General features: G+C 43.3%; 1 long non-coding RNA gene across 1 annotated transcript in view; it reads right to left on the bottom strand.

The window, feature by feature from the left end:
* The window catches only part of LOC143783526 (uncharacterized), a 147210-nt gene that overhangs the window by 42721 nt on the left and 90920 nt on the right, over nt 1-13569 (bottom strand). The gene's annotated exons all lie outside the window — the stretch shown is intronic.

Raw genomic sequence — 13569 nt, 5'->3', positions numbered from 1 at the left:
GGGTTAGGGTTGGGGCTAAGGTTAGTGTTAGAGCTAGGGTTAAGGTTGGGGCTAAGGTTAGTGTTAGAGCTAGGGTTAGGGTTGGGGTTGGGGCTAGCATTAGGGCTAGGCTAAGGGTTGTATTGGGGTTAGGGTTGTGTTGGAGTTAGGGTTGTGGTGTTTGGGTTAGGATTGTGGTGTTGGGGGTAGGGTTGTCTTGGGGTTGGGGTTAGGGTTGTGGTTAGGGTTGGGTTTAAGGTTAGGGATGTGTTGGGGTTAGGGTTGGAGTTAGGGCTGTGCTAAGGTTGGAGTTAGAATTGAGGGGCTTGGGGTTGGGGCTAGGGTTAGGGTTGGGGCTAAGGTTAGTGTAAGAGCAAGGGTTAGGGTTTGGGCTAGCATTAGGGCTAGGCTAAGAGTTGTATTGGGGTTAGGGTTGTGGTATTGGGGTTAGGGTTGTGGTGTTAGGGGTAGGGTTCTGTTAGAGTTGGAGTTAGACTTGAGGGGTTTCCACTGTTTAGGCACATCAGGGGTCTCCAAACACGACATGGTGCCCGCCATTGATTCCTGCCATTTTTGCATTAAAAAAGTCAAATGGTGCTCCATCCCTTCGGAGCCCTGCCATGCACTCAAACAGTGGCTTTCCTCAACATTCGGGGTATCGACGTACTCAGGAGAAATTGCACAATATGTCACAAGAAAACAATCTCAGAATCAGTGGAATCCATTGAAGCGTTCCAGAGCTATAACCTCATAAAGTGACACTGGTCAGAATTGTAAAAAATGGCCTGGTCATTGAGGTCAAAATTGACTCGCTCACTAAGAGGTTAAACCTTCAGTAAACAACACAGCACAGCCAGACATATGACAAATTGTTGAGTTCAGTGTCTTAACCCTGTTAGGCAATGAGGGGGTTAATATACGAGGGCCGGTATGTGTCCCTCAGGATGTGTACAGAGTCATATTAAACCTGCTGGAGCGCATTGTGTTTACTGCAAAACGCCTGTGAATTACAAGGCAAAATAAAAGTAAGTGTGTAAGTCAGATTTTAGGAATACCCGACATGGGCTTTTATTTTTAGAGGGATTTGCAGGTTTGGTAGTGGGTCTAATCCCTCTCTCCACTCTGGGTTTTGGGAGTCTCTCTATGTCCACGATTTCCATTTAATCTCTTAGTTTTGTCTTGGGTGTGTCAGTTTAGTTTTGCAAGCTGCAGAGCAGGAGGCTCTGTGCACCTAGGCCTGTGTGAAGCTGACACAGGGACCTCAAAGCAGCTGACACATCCAGGAGTGTCAGCAGTGCCATTGCCCATGGCAACCAGTTGGAACACGGACTGTTTTTTGAGAATTCGGCTGCGAACCGGAGGATATCTTTTTCTGTTTATGCGAGTTTCTGGAATAAACACATTTTATGTTGAACTTTCTGTGGTCCCTGCATAACTGCCACACTGTGTAAACCCCACCTCACTACAACCCCTATCTCATGCTGTCCTCAGATTACGTAGTAAAAACGTGATGACAGATTCCCTTTAAAAAATTTGGTGCATTGCACTCCAACAAGCCATTTATTCAAACTATTATACGCAGCACCAGTTTTAATGATTCGGTTCCTTAGAGTTTTATAGTACTGTATATCCATCATGTGAAACTATGTATTTGTATTGTTTTTGTATCATTATTTCTTTTATAACAAACCAAACATGTCTGTACATTTTGCCAATAGTCATGTTACTTTAAATCCTGTCTTTTTTCCTTCTCAGTAGCACAATCAAACTTGGCAAGAGGTAAAATGCAAAGCATATAAAGTATTCCTAAGTGGATGCATTGAAATGCCTGAAGGTTAGATGACTTGTAAATTCTGAAAACAGACATTTCAATTCAGTTATTTAAGAACCATTCTGCGTTTGCTTGTCTGAAACATATACATTGAAAAAAATCCCCTGGGGAAGCCTAGAAGGATAAAATATGATTGTTCTTCAGTTTCTATGACAAATGTCTTTGCATACAATGTCTCACTTAAATGTGCACATTGTTGAGCTACAATAATATATCTCCATATAAATTTCTATATCTATGAAGAATAAGGACATATAAATATCACAACACTGCCTAAAACTGTCTTCATATAAAGAAAATGCCATCCATAATTATAAATATCTACGACAGAACTAAAGACATATTTTACATCAGGGACATTATTCGCTACTTTGCATTGGCTACATCTTCGAAATGGAAAGACCAAAGTGTGATAATTGTATTGGGCTTTGTGTGGCCATCTCTTTAGTACAATATGTCTATAGAATAGGGTTCAGCGGACCCCTGTGTGTCACTCCAGTAAAGGACAAAAGGTGGTGGTCACACATGTCTGCCATAATCTTCATGGTAGATATATATAAGTAGGAAAGCACTCAACCACTTCATCAACTCGCATACACTACACTGGAGAGAACTGCATAAACGCATGTTTTCTTCTCTTCTAGCAACAGTGAAGTGAGAATATCCATTCTCCTCATAGAATGAAGTAATGTTAGCATCAATCATACATTTATATTGTATACTTTCCATCTGCCATAAATATCTCAGATGATGATAAACTTTTACATTTTATCAGCAAACTTTAGATTGGGTCAGTCTGACTTTGTGCCCCTCAGACCAGAAAAGATTTTGCAATTCTGATCTAGTGAATGTTTGAGACATCCATAATTTTATTATTTTTAAGTAGCCATCTAGTTCTCAATAAAAATGTAACTGTCTTCTACTGTTAGACTTTTCTATGTACATGGTGCTTTGGGAGTCTATGACGAGGACCGTTGATGTCACATGGCCACTGAAGATGGATACCGGATAGACTGTGGATCTGTGCAATTGTGCCAGAAAAACTAAAAGGTAGGGACTAAGTATTTTAATACGTAAATTATACAATCCCAATGTTCTGTTAAATTATGTATAATTCAAGGGTCACTTTAGCTACAATATGTTAATGAAGGGAGAGTTTGGTTCCTTAAATTGCCCTTCCAAGGAAATGTTGGTCTTGCACACAGTTGCATTATGTCCTTCACCTACTTTACAGCAAACCAGTAAGCCTTATCCTTCTGAGTCTGTATTTGCTTAAGTATTATTATTATTATTTTGTATATATAATTAATAACAAATTTCAGCCCCTCCTCGTGTACATCTTACTATGGATGACTATTATCCAAGAAGAATCGTTTCTCCTTGCGGAGATCGACATGCTAAGCATGCCGAGATGAGGGGACTTAAAGCCACAATGCTCCTCTGGGTAATATGCTAATTATGCAAATTGTCTCTTCAGAGAGGAAGAGAGCTAGAACTCTAGTGCCACCTATTGGAAGGTAGCAATCCTACAAGTCAATGTTGACCCCTTAACGAGCCTTGTCACATGACTTAGGATAATATCCAAACCAGAAGCTCAATTTGCAGACACTGTGTTTCAGGGTACTGCCCCTAGTCAGTGCAAAGCGGAGATCTGGTTTGGCTGTGTGAGAGGCGTCAGACTGATATCTAAGAAGTGTAGTATATATATATATATATATATATATATATATATATATATATATATATATATATATATATAAACAATACTTCTTGGATAACAGTCTGACGCCTCTCACACAGCCAAACCAGATCTCCGCTTTGCACTGACAAGGGGCAGTACCCCAAAACACAGTGTCTGCAAATTGAGTTTCTGGTTTGGATATTATCCTAAGTCATGTGACAAAGCTCGTTAAAGGGTCAACATTGACTTGTAGGATTGCTACCTTCCAATGGGTGGCACTAGAGTTCTAGCTCTCTTCCTCTCTGAAGAGACAATTTGCATAATATGGATGACTATGTTTTTTCACTACAGAGAATTGAACCATATTCTCATTGGATCCTGTATTATCCTTTGAGCTGACAGTTGACGATTTTTATTCTGTTACCCTAGTGGTCATTGGTAGGGTTGAGCGAAACGGGTCGATCATTTTCAAAAGTCGCCGACTTTTGGCTAAGTCGGCGTCTCATGAAACCCGATCCGACCCCTGTGCTTGTCGGCCATGCGGTACGCGACTTTCGCGCCAAAGTCGCGTTTCAATGACGCGAAAAGCGCCATTTCTCAGCCAATGAAGGTGAACGCAGAGTGTGGGCAGCGTGATGACATAGATCCTGGTCCCCACCATCTTAGAGAAGGGCATTGCAGTGATTGGCTTGCTGTCTGCGGCGTCACAGGGGCTATAAAGGGGCGTTCCCGCCGACCGCCATCTTACTGCTGCTGATCTGAGCTTAGGGACAGGTTGCTGCCGCTTCATCAGAAGCAGGGAGAGCGTTAGGCAGGGTCCACTAACCACCAAACCGCTTGTGCTGCAGCGATTTCCACTGTCCAACACCACCTTCGGTGTGCAGGGACTGTGGAAGCTATTTTTTTTTTTTTTTCCCCTCAGCGCTGTAGCTCATTGGGCTGCCCTAGAAGGCTCCGTGATAGCTGTATTGCTGTGTGTACGCCACTGTGGAAACCAACTGCTTTTTTCAAAGCACATATCCTCTTGTTCCTTCCTTTCTGCACAGCTATCTTTTCTGTTTGTCCACACTTTTTATTTAATTTGTGCATCAGTCCACTCCTATTGCTGCCTGCCATACCTGGCTTACATTACTGCAGGGAGATAGTAATTGTAGGACAGTTTTTTTTTTGTTTTTGTTTTTTTTTTGTGGGAGATTAAGATTGGCATTTCTGCTACAGTGCCATCCCTGTGTGTGCCATCTCTCACTGAGTGGGCCATAGAAAGCCTATTTATTTTTTCCGTGATTTGTGTTCTAAAATCTACCTCAACACAAAAACACTACATCAATCAGTGGGAGAAAAATATTGGCCTCAGTCAGGGCTTGTGTGCCACTGCTGTGTGTGCTATCTCTCATTCAGTGGGCTATAGCAAGCCTATTTTTTTTTTTTTTTTTTTTTTTAATATTATTTGGTTTCTAATTCTCCCTGAAAAAAAAAAAAAAAACCTAAAAAAACAGTGGGAGAATAATATTGCCCTTTCAGCTTGTGTGCCAGTCTTGACTCCTGGGTGTGCCACCTCTCTCCCTCTCATTCAGTGGGCCATAGAAAGCCTATTTATTTTTTTTTTTTAATATTATTGGGTTTCTAAAGTCTCCCTGAAAAAACAAAAAATACATAAAAAAACAGTGGGAGAGTAATATTGCCCTTTCAGCTTGTGTGCCAGTCTTGACTCCTGGGTGTGCCTCCTCTCTCCCTTTCATTCAGTGGGCCATAGAAAGCCTATTTATTTTTTCCGTGATTTGTGTTCTAAAATCTACCTCAACACAAAAACACTACATCAATCAGTGGGAGAAAAATATTGGCCTCAGTCAGGGCTTGTGTGCCACTGCTGTGTGTGCTATCTCTCATTCAGTGGGCTATAGCAAGCCTATTTTTTTTTTTTTTTTTTTTTTTAATATTATTTGGTTTCTAAAGTCTCCCTGAAAAAAAAAAAAAACCTAAAAAAACAGTGGGAGAGTAATATTGCCCTTTCAGCTTGTGTGCCAGTCTTGACTCCTGGGTGTGCCACCTCTCTCCCTCTCATTCAGTGGGCCATAGAAAGCCTATTTATTTTTTTTTTTAAATATTATTGGGTTTCTAAAGTCTCCCTGAAAAAACAAAAAATACATAAAAAAACAGTGGGAGAGTAATATTGCCCTTTCAGCTTGTGTGCCAGTCTTGACTCCTGGGTGTGCCACCTCTCTCCCTTTCATTCAGTGGGCCATAGAAAGCCTATTTATTTTTTTTTTTTAATATTATTTGGTTTCTAATTCTCCCTGAAAAAAAAAAAAAAAACCTAAAAAAACAGTGGGAGAATAATATTGCCCTTTCAGCTTGTGTGCCAGTCTTGACTCCTGGGTGTGCCACCTCTCTCCCTCTCATTCAGTGGGCCATAGAAAGCCTATTTATTTTTTTTTTTTAATATTATTGGGTTTCTAAAGTCTCCCTGAAAAAACAAAAAATACATAAAAAAACAGTGGGAGAGTAATATTGCCCTTTCAGCTTGTGTGCCAGTCTTGACTCCTGGGTGTGCCTCCTCTCTCCCTTTCATTCAGTGGGCCATAGAAAGCCTATTTATTTTTTCCGTGATTTGTGTTCTAAAATCTACCTCAACACAAAAACACTACATCAATCAGTGGGAGAAAAATATTGGCCTCAGTCAGGGCTTGTGTGCCACTGCTGTGTGTGCTATCTCTCATTCAGTGGGCTATAGCAAGCCTATTTTTTTTTTTTTTTTTTTTTTTAATATTATTTGGTTTCTAAAGTCTCCCTGAAAAAAAAAAAAAACCTAAAAAAACAGTGGGAGAGTAATATTGCCCTTTCAGCTTGTGTGCCAGTCTTGACTCCTGGGTGTGCCACCTCTCTCCCTCTCATTCAGTGGGCCATAGAAAGCCTATTTATTTTTTTTTTTAAATATTATTGGGTTTCTAAAGTCTCCCTGAAAAAACAAAAAATACATAAAAAAACAGTGGGAGAGTAATATTGCCCTTTCAGCTTGTGTGCCAGTCTTGACTCCTGGGTGTGCCACCTCTCTCCCTTTCATTCAGTGGGCCATAGAAAGCCTATTTATTTTTTTTTTTTAATATTATTTGGTTTCTAATTCTCCCTGAAAAAAAAAAAAAAAAACTAAAAAAACAGTGGGAGAATAATATTGCCCTTTCAGCTTGTGTGCCAGTCTTGACTCCTGGGTGTGCCACCTCTCTCCCTCTCATTCAGTGGGCCATAGAAAGCCTATTTATTTTTTTTTTTAAATATTATTGGGTTTCTAAAGTCTCCCTGAAAAAACAAAAAATACATAAAAAAACAGTGGGAGAGTAATATTGCCCTTTCAGCTTGTGTGCCAGTCTTGACTCCTGGGTGTGCCACCTCTCTCCCTTTCATTCAGTGGGCCATAGAAAGCCTATTTATTTTTTCCGTGATTTGTGTTCTAAAATCTACCTCAACACAAAAACACTACATCAATCAGTGGGAGAAAAATATTGGCCTCAGTCAGGGCTTGTGTGCCACTGCTGTGTGTGCTATCTCTCATTCAGTGGGCTATAGCAAGCCTATTTTTTTTTTTTTTTTTTTTTTTTTAATATTATTTGGTTTCTAAAGTCTCCCTGAAAAAAAAAAAAAACCTAAAAAAACAGTGGGAGAGTAATATTGCCCTTTCAGCTTGTGTGCCAGTCTTGACTCCTGGGTGTGCCACCTCTCTCCCTCTCATTCAGTGGGCCATAGAAAGCCTATTTATTTTTTTTTTTAAATATTATTGGGTTTCTAAAGTCTCCCTGAAAAAACAAAAAATACATAAAAAAACAGTGGGAGAGTAATATTGCCCTTTCAGCTTGTGTGCCAGTCTTGACTCCTGGGTGTGCCACCTCTCTCCCTTTCATTCAGTGGGCCATAGAAAGCCTATTTATTTTTTTTTTTTAATATTATTGGGTTTCTAATTCTCCCTGAAAAAAAAAAAAAAACCTAAAAAAACAGTGGGAGAGTAATATTGCCCTTTCAGCTTGTGTGCCAGTCTTGACTCCTGGGTGTGCCACCTCTGTCCCTCTCATTCAGTGGGCCATAGAAAGCCTTGTTTTTTTTTTTTTTTTTAATATTATTTGGTTTCTAAAGTCTCCCTGAAAATAAAAAAAAAATACATAAAAAAACAGTGGGAGAGTAATATTGCCATTTCAGCTTGTGTGCCAGTCTTGACTCCTGGGTGTGCCACCTCTGTCCCTCTCATTCAGTGGGCCATAGAAAGCCTTGTTTTTTTGTTTTTTTTTTAATATTATTTGGTTTCTAAAGTCTCCCTGAAAATAAAAAAAAAAAAAACATAAAAAAACAGTGGGAGAGTAATATTGCCCTTTCAGCTTGTGTGCCAGTCTTGACTCCTGGGTGTGCCACCTCTGTCCCTCTCATTCAGTGGGCCATAGAAAGCCTTGTTTTTTTTTTTTTTTTTAATATTATTTGGTTTCTAAAGTCTCCCTGAAAATAAAAAAAAAATACATAAAAAAACAGTGGGAGAGTAATATTGCCATTTCAGCTTGTGTGCCAGTCTTGACTCCTGGGTGTGCCACCTCTGTCCCTCTCATTCAGTGGGCCATAGAAAGCCTTGTTTTTTTGTTTTTTTTTTAATATTATTTGGTTTCTAAAGTCTCCCTGAAAATAAAAAAAAAATACATAAAAAAACAGTGGGAGAGTAATATTGCCATTTCAGCTTGTGTGCCAGTCTTGACTCCTGGGTGTGCCACCTCTCTCTCTAATTGTGGGCCATAGAAAGCCTTTTTATTTTTTTCCTTCATTTGTGTTTTAAAATCAACCTCAACACAAAAACACTACATCAATCAGTGGGAGAAAAATATTGGCCTCAGTCAGGGCTTGTGTGCCACTCCTGTGCGTGCCATCTCTCATTCAGTGGGCCATAGAAAGCCTTGTTTTTTTGTTTTTTTTTAAATATTATTTGGTTTCTAAAGTCTCACAGAGAAAAAAAAAAAAAAAAATTAGGTGGGAGATTAATATTGACATTAGTGCTTGAGTGACAGTCCTGCGTGTGTGTCATCTCTGTGATTTGGTGTCACAGAAAACAGAGTGTGTAACATTGTGCCTGATTTTCCTTGTGGTCTCACCAACCTGTTAAGGGATATTGAAATCATACTGAAGTTATAGCTCACCGTGTAAGTTGTTTGACAGCAACAAATAAAGTTACTTTGGTTAAGATTTTAAAACAATGAGGAAGTCTGGTGCAAGAGGTCGTCGTGGGCGTTCATTGTCAGCTGGTAATGATGGTAGTGGTAGTGGAGCATCAGGTGGTCGTGGGGATAAAAATATTCCACCTAAGTCTGGAGCTGTGGAGCCAGTTTCGTCGTCAGGCTACACAAGGCCTCGAACGCTCTCTTTTCTGGGAGTAGGAAAACCGCTTTTAAAGGCGGAGCAGCAACAGCAAGTTTTGGCTTACATTGCAGACTCAGCCTCTAGCTCTTTTGCCTCCTCTTCCGAAACTGGTAAATGTAAAAGCAGCGCGTCGCTTGTGGATGTTCACGGTCAGGGACAAGTCGCTTCCTTGTCCTCCTCAGCAAAAACTACAACAAGAGAGAAGGATGCAGCAGGCGACACAACGGGTCACTCCATGGAGCTCTTTACACATACCGTCCCTGGCTTAGAAAGTGAAACATTTAACAGGCCATGCCCATTACAAGTAGATTCTGACATGGAGTGCACTGATGCACAGCCACAGCCAGAGTACTATGCTGCTCCTTTGACTCAGACCACCACATTGCCCTCTCAGGGTACAGATCCACAATCAGACCCTGATGAGACTATGTTGCCCCGCCACGAACGCTATACCACCGACCGACACAGTGACACAGACGAAGTTGCACACGAGCTCGAAGAGGAGGTAATAGATGACCCAGTTATTGACCCCGATTGGCAGCCATTGGGGGAACAGGGTGCAGGCGGCAGTAGTTCAGAAGCGGAGGTGGAGGAGGGGCCGCAGCAGGCATCAACATCGCAACAGGTTCCATCTGCCGGGCCCGTATCTGGCCCAAAACGCGTGTCAAAGCCAAAACCTGTTGGAGGACAGCGTGGCCATCCGGTTAAAGCTCAGTCTGCAATCCCTGAAAAGGGATCCGAGTCTAGGAAGAGTGCAGTCTGGCATTTTTTTAAACAACATCCAACTGATCAGCGCAAAGTCATCTGTCAAAAATGTTCAACTAGCTTAAGCAGAGGTCAGAATCTGAAAAGTCTAAATACTAGTTGCATGCATAGACACTTAACCACCATGCATTTTCAAGCCTGGACTAACTACCAAACGTCCCTTAAGGTTGTAGCACCCTCGGCCAATGAAGCTAGTCAGCAACGCAACATCCCTTCCGTCACTGTAAGGCCACCATTTTCCGCACCACCGGCAGTATCTGTGCAGGTTTCTTTGCCAGCCAAAAGCAGTCAGGGTCAGGGAATCACCAGTTTAGTAGGAGGAAATATTGCATCTAGGGCACCGGCGGAAACAATACCGTCTCCAACCGTCTCTCAGTCTGCCATGTACACCGGCACACCCGAAAGTTCCACGATCTCCTGCTCTCCAGTCCAGCTCACCCTACATGAGACTCTGGTTAGAAAAAGGAAGTACTTATCCTCGCATCCGCGTACACAGGGTTTTAACGCCCACATAGCTAGACTAATCTCGTTAGAGATGATGCCCTACCGTTTAGTTGAAAGCGAAGCTTTTAAAGCCCTGATGGAGTACGCTGAACCACGATACGAGCTACCTAGTCGACACTTTTTTTCCAGAAAAGCCATCCCAGCCCTGCACCAGCATGTTAAACAGCGCATCGTCCATGCACTTAGGCAATCTGTGAGTACAAAGGTGCACCTGACTACAGATGCATGGACCAGTAGGCATGGCCAGGGACGTTATGTGTCCATCACGGCACACTGGGTGAATGTGGTGGATGCAGGGTCCACAGGCGACATCAATTTAGGGACAGTTGTGCCTAGCCCACGGTCTAGGAAACAGTTGGCTGTAGGCGTTCGCACCCCCTCCTCCTCCTCCTCGTCCTCCTGCAGAAGCTACAGCTCTTCCACAGAACGCAGTCGGCCAACCACTCCATCGGCAGATGACACTGTTGCACACCAGTTGTCCCATTATGGGCCAGCTACTGCCAAGCGTCAGCAGGCTGTATTGGCTATGAAGTGTTTGGGCGACAACAGACACACCGCGGAAGTTCTGTCCGAGTTCTTGCAACAAGAAACGCAGTCGTGGCTGGGCACAGTAGATCTTGAGGCAGGCAAGGTAGTGAGTGATAACGGAAGGAATTTCATGGCTGCCATCTCCCTTTCCCAACTGAAACACATTCCTTGCCTGGCTCACACCTTAAACCTGGTGGTGCAGTGCTTATTGAAAACTTATCCTGGGTTCTCCGACCTGCTCCTCAAAGTGCGTGCACTTTGCTCACATATCCGACGTTCGCCTGTACACGCCAGCCGTATGCAGACCTATCAGCGGTCTTTGAACCTTCCCCAGCATCGCCTAATCATAGACGTTGCAACAAGGTGGAACTCAACACTGCACATGCTTCAGAGACTGTGCGAACAGAGGCGTGCTGTTATTTATTTGTGGGAGGATACACGGGCAGGCAGTAGGATGGCAGACATGGAGTTGTCAGGTGTGCAGTGGTCGAAGATACAAGACATGTGTCAAGTCCTTCAGTGTTTTGAGGAATGCACACGGCTGGTTAGTGCAGACAACGCCGTAATAAGCATGAGCATCCCCCTAATGCGTCTGCTGATGCAAAGTTTGACGCACATAAAGGAGCAGGCGTCTGCACCAGAGGAAGAGGGAAGCCTTGATGACAGTCAGCCATTGTCTGGTCAGGGCAGTGTACAGGACGAGGTAGCGGGCGAAGAGGAGGTGGAGGACGAGGAGGATGATGGGGATGAGTATATTTTTAATGCGGAAACTTTCACGGGGGCACAGGAAATTGGTTGCGTGTCACGGCCGGGTTCTGGTTTTTTGAGGGACACAAGTGACGTAGATTTGCCTGCAACTGCCCCTCAACCAATCACAACCGGAGATTTGACAACTGGAACTTTGGCCCACATGGCGGATTATGCCTTACGTATCCTAAAAAGGGACACACGCATTACGAAAATGATGAACGATGACGATTACTGGTTGGCCTGCCTCCTTGATCCACGCTATAAAGGCAAATTGCAAAATATTATGCCACATGAGAACTTGGAACTAATATTAGCAACCAAACAATCAACTCTTGTTGACCGTTTGCTTCAGGCATTCCCAGCACACAGCGCACGTGATCGTTCTCACACAAGCTCCAGGGGGCAGCAGACTAGGAGTGTTAGGGGTGCACACATCAGAAGTGGCGTTGGACAGAGGGGTTTTCTGACCAGGTTGTGGAGTGATTTTGCTATGACCGCAGACAGGACAGGTACTGCTGCATCAATTGAAAGTGACAGGAGACAACATTTGTCCAGTATGGTTACTAACTATTTTTCATCCCTTATCGATGTTCTCCCTCAACCGTCATTCCCATTTGATTACTGGGCCTCCAAATTAGACACCTGGCCAGAATTGGCAGAATATGCATTGCAGGAGCTTGCTTGCCCGGCAGCAAGTGTCCTATCAGAAAGAGTATTCAGTGCTGCAGGTTCAATATTAACCGAAAAAAGGACTCGTCTGGCTACCCAAAATGTTGACGATCTAACATTCATTAAAATGAACCACAACTGGATTTCGAAATCTTTTGCCCCACCTTGCCCGGCCGACACCTAGCTTTCCTATGAAAAGCTCTTGCCTGTGAATTACTTTTCTAATGTCTAATTTGCTGCAGCTGATTGTACAGCATACGACATGTTTACACCTCCCTAAATGGCAAAACTCCCCACACGGGGCCGTGGTATCGCGACTTGGCGCAAGCACCCGTGAGACTGCTGTTTGTCTGAAGAGGTGGGTGTGCTCGCTTTTGGTTGACGGCATTGCTACTGGGTCCCTCATAGTACAATGTAGTGTCTCTGGCGGTGGTGGTGCGCACCCAACGTCAGACACACCGTTGTAACATGAGGGGCCCTGGGGCGGTCCCGCCGGCCTCAAGAGAGTTCCCCCCTACCCCAGCTCAAAATGTGCTCTACCACGTGCAAAATTATGTCGCACAGCTCCACCAATCTTTAGTCTATTCGCTGACATCATTCAATGTCTGGCACTGACAATACAAATTTGTAGACATCTATGATGCAACTTAAAGTAGTCTGTGTCTGTGTCCTATATTGGCACCATTAAATAGTTACTGCCAAATTACTATGTCAGAAACTCAGTAGATGAGCCCACCCCTGTACCTAAGTATGCCACCTTTTTTTTTTGTTTTGGTTGTTTTGCGAGACATTAACATCTATTTATATTTTGGGAGTACTGGGACAGACACTCCTTGCACTACTCCTCCACTCACCACCAAGCTGCCTGTGTATCCATGTAACTGCTGTAAAACTGCCATGAGCCTATTGTTTGTTATTTTAGGCCTTTGATAGCCTGTCTGCGGTCCCTACTTTAAATACTCCTCCACTGACCACCAAGCTGCCTGCCCGTGTATCCATGTAACCGCTGTGAAACTGCCATGAGCCTATTGTTTGTTATGTTAGGCCTTTGATAGCCTGTCTGCGGTCCCTACTTTAAATACTCCTCCACTGACCAGACCACTGCTGCCCGTGTACCCCTGGAACCAATTATAAAGTGCCTACAGCCAGCCCATTTTCTTATGTTAGGCCTTTGAAGCCTGTCTGCGGTCCCTACTTTAAATACTCCTCCACTGACCAGACCACTGCTGCCCGTGTACCCCTGGAACCAATTATAAAGTGCCTACAGCCAGCCCATTTTCTTATGTTAGGCCTTTGAAGCCTGTCTGCGGTCCCTACTTTAAATACTCCTCCACTCACCACCACCAAGCTGCCTGCCCGTGTATCCATGTAACCGCTGTGAAACTGCCATGAGCCTATTGTTTGTTATTTTAGGCCTTTGATAGCCTGTCTGCGGTCCCTACTTTAAATACTCCTCCACTGACCACCAAGCTGCCTGCCC

Source organism: Ranitomeya variabilis, chromosome 6, assembly GCF_051348905.1.
Source record: "Ranitomeya variabilis isolate aRanVar5 chromosome 6, aRanVar5.hap1, whole genome shotgun sequence".
Lineage (NCBI taxonomy): Eukaryota > Metazoa > Chordata > Amphibia > Anura > Dendrobatidae > Ranitomeya > Ranitomeya variabilis.
Note: the sequence above shows the minus strand (reverse complement) of the source record. Positions and strands in the feature narration are given on the sequence as shown.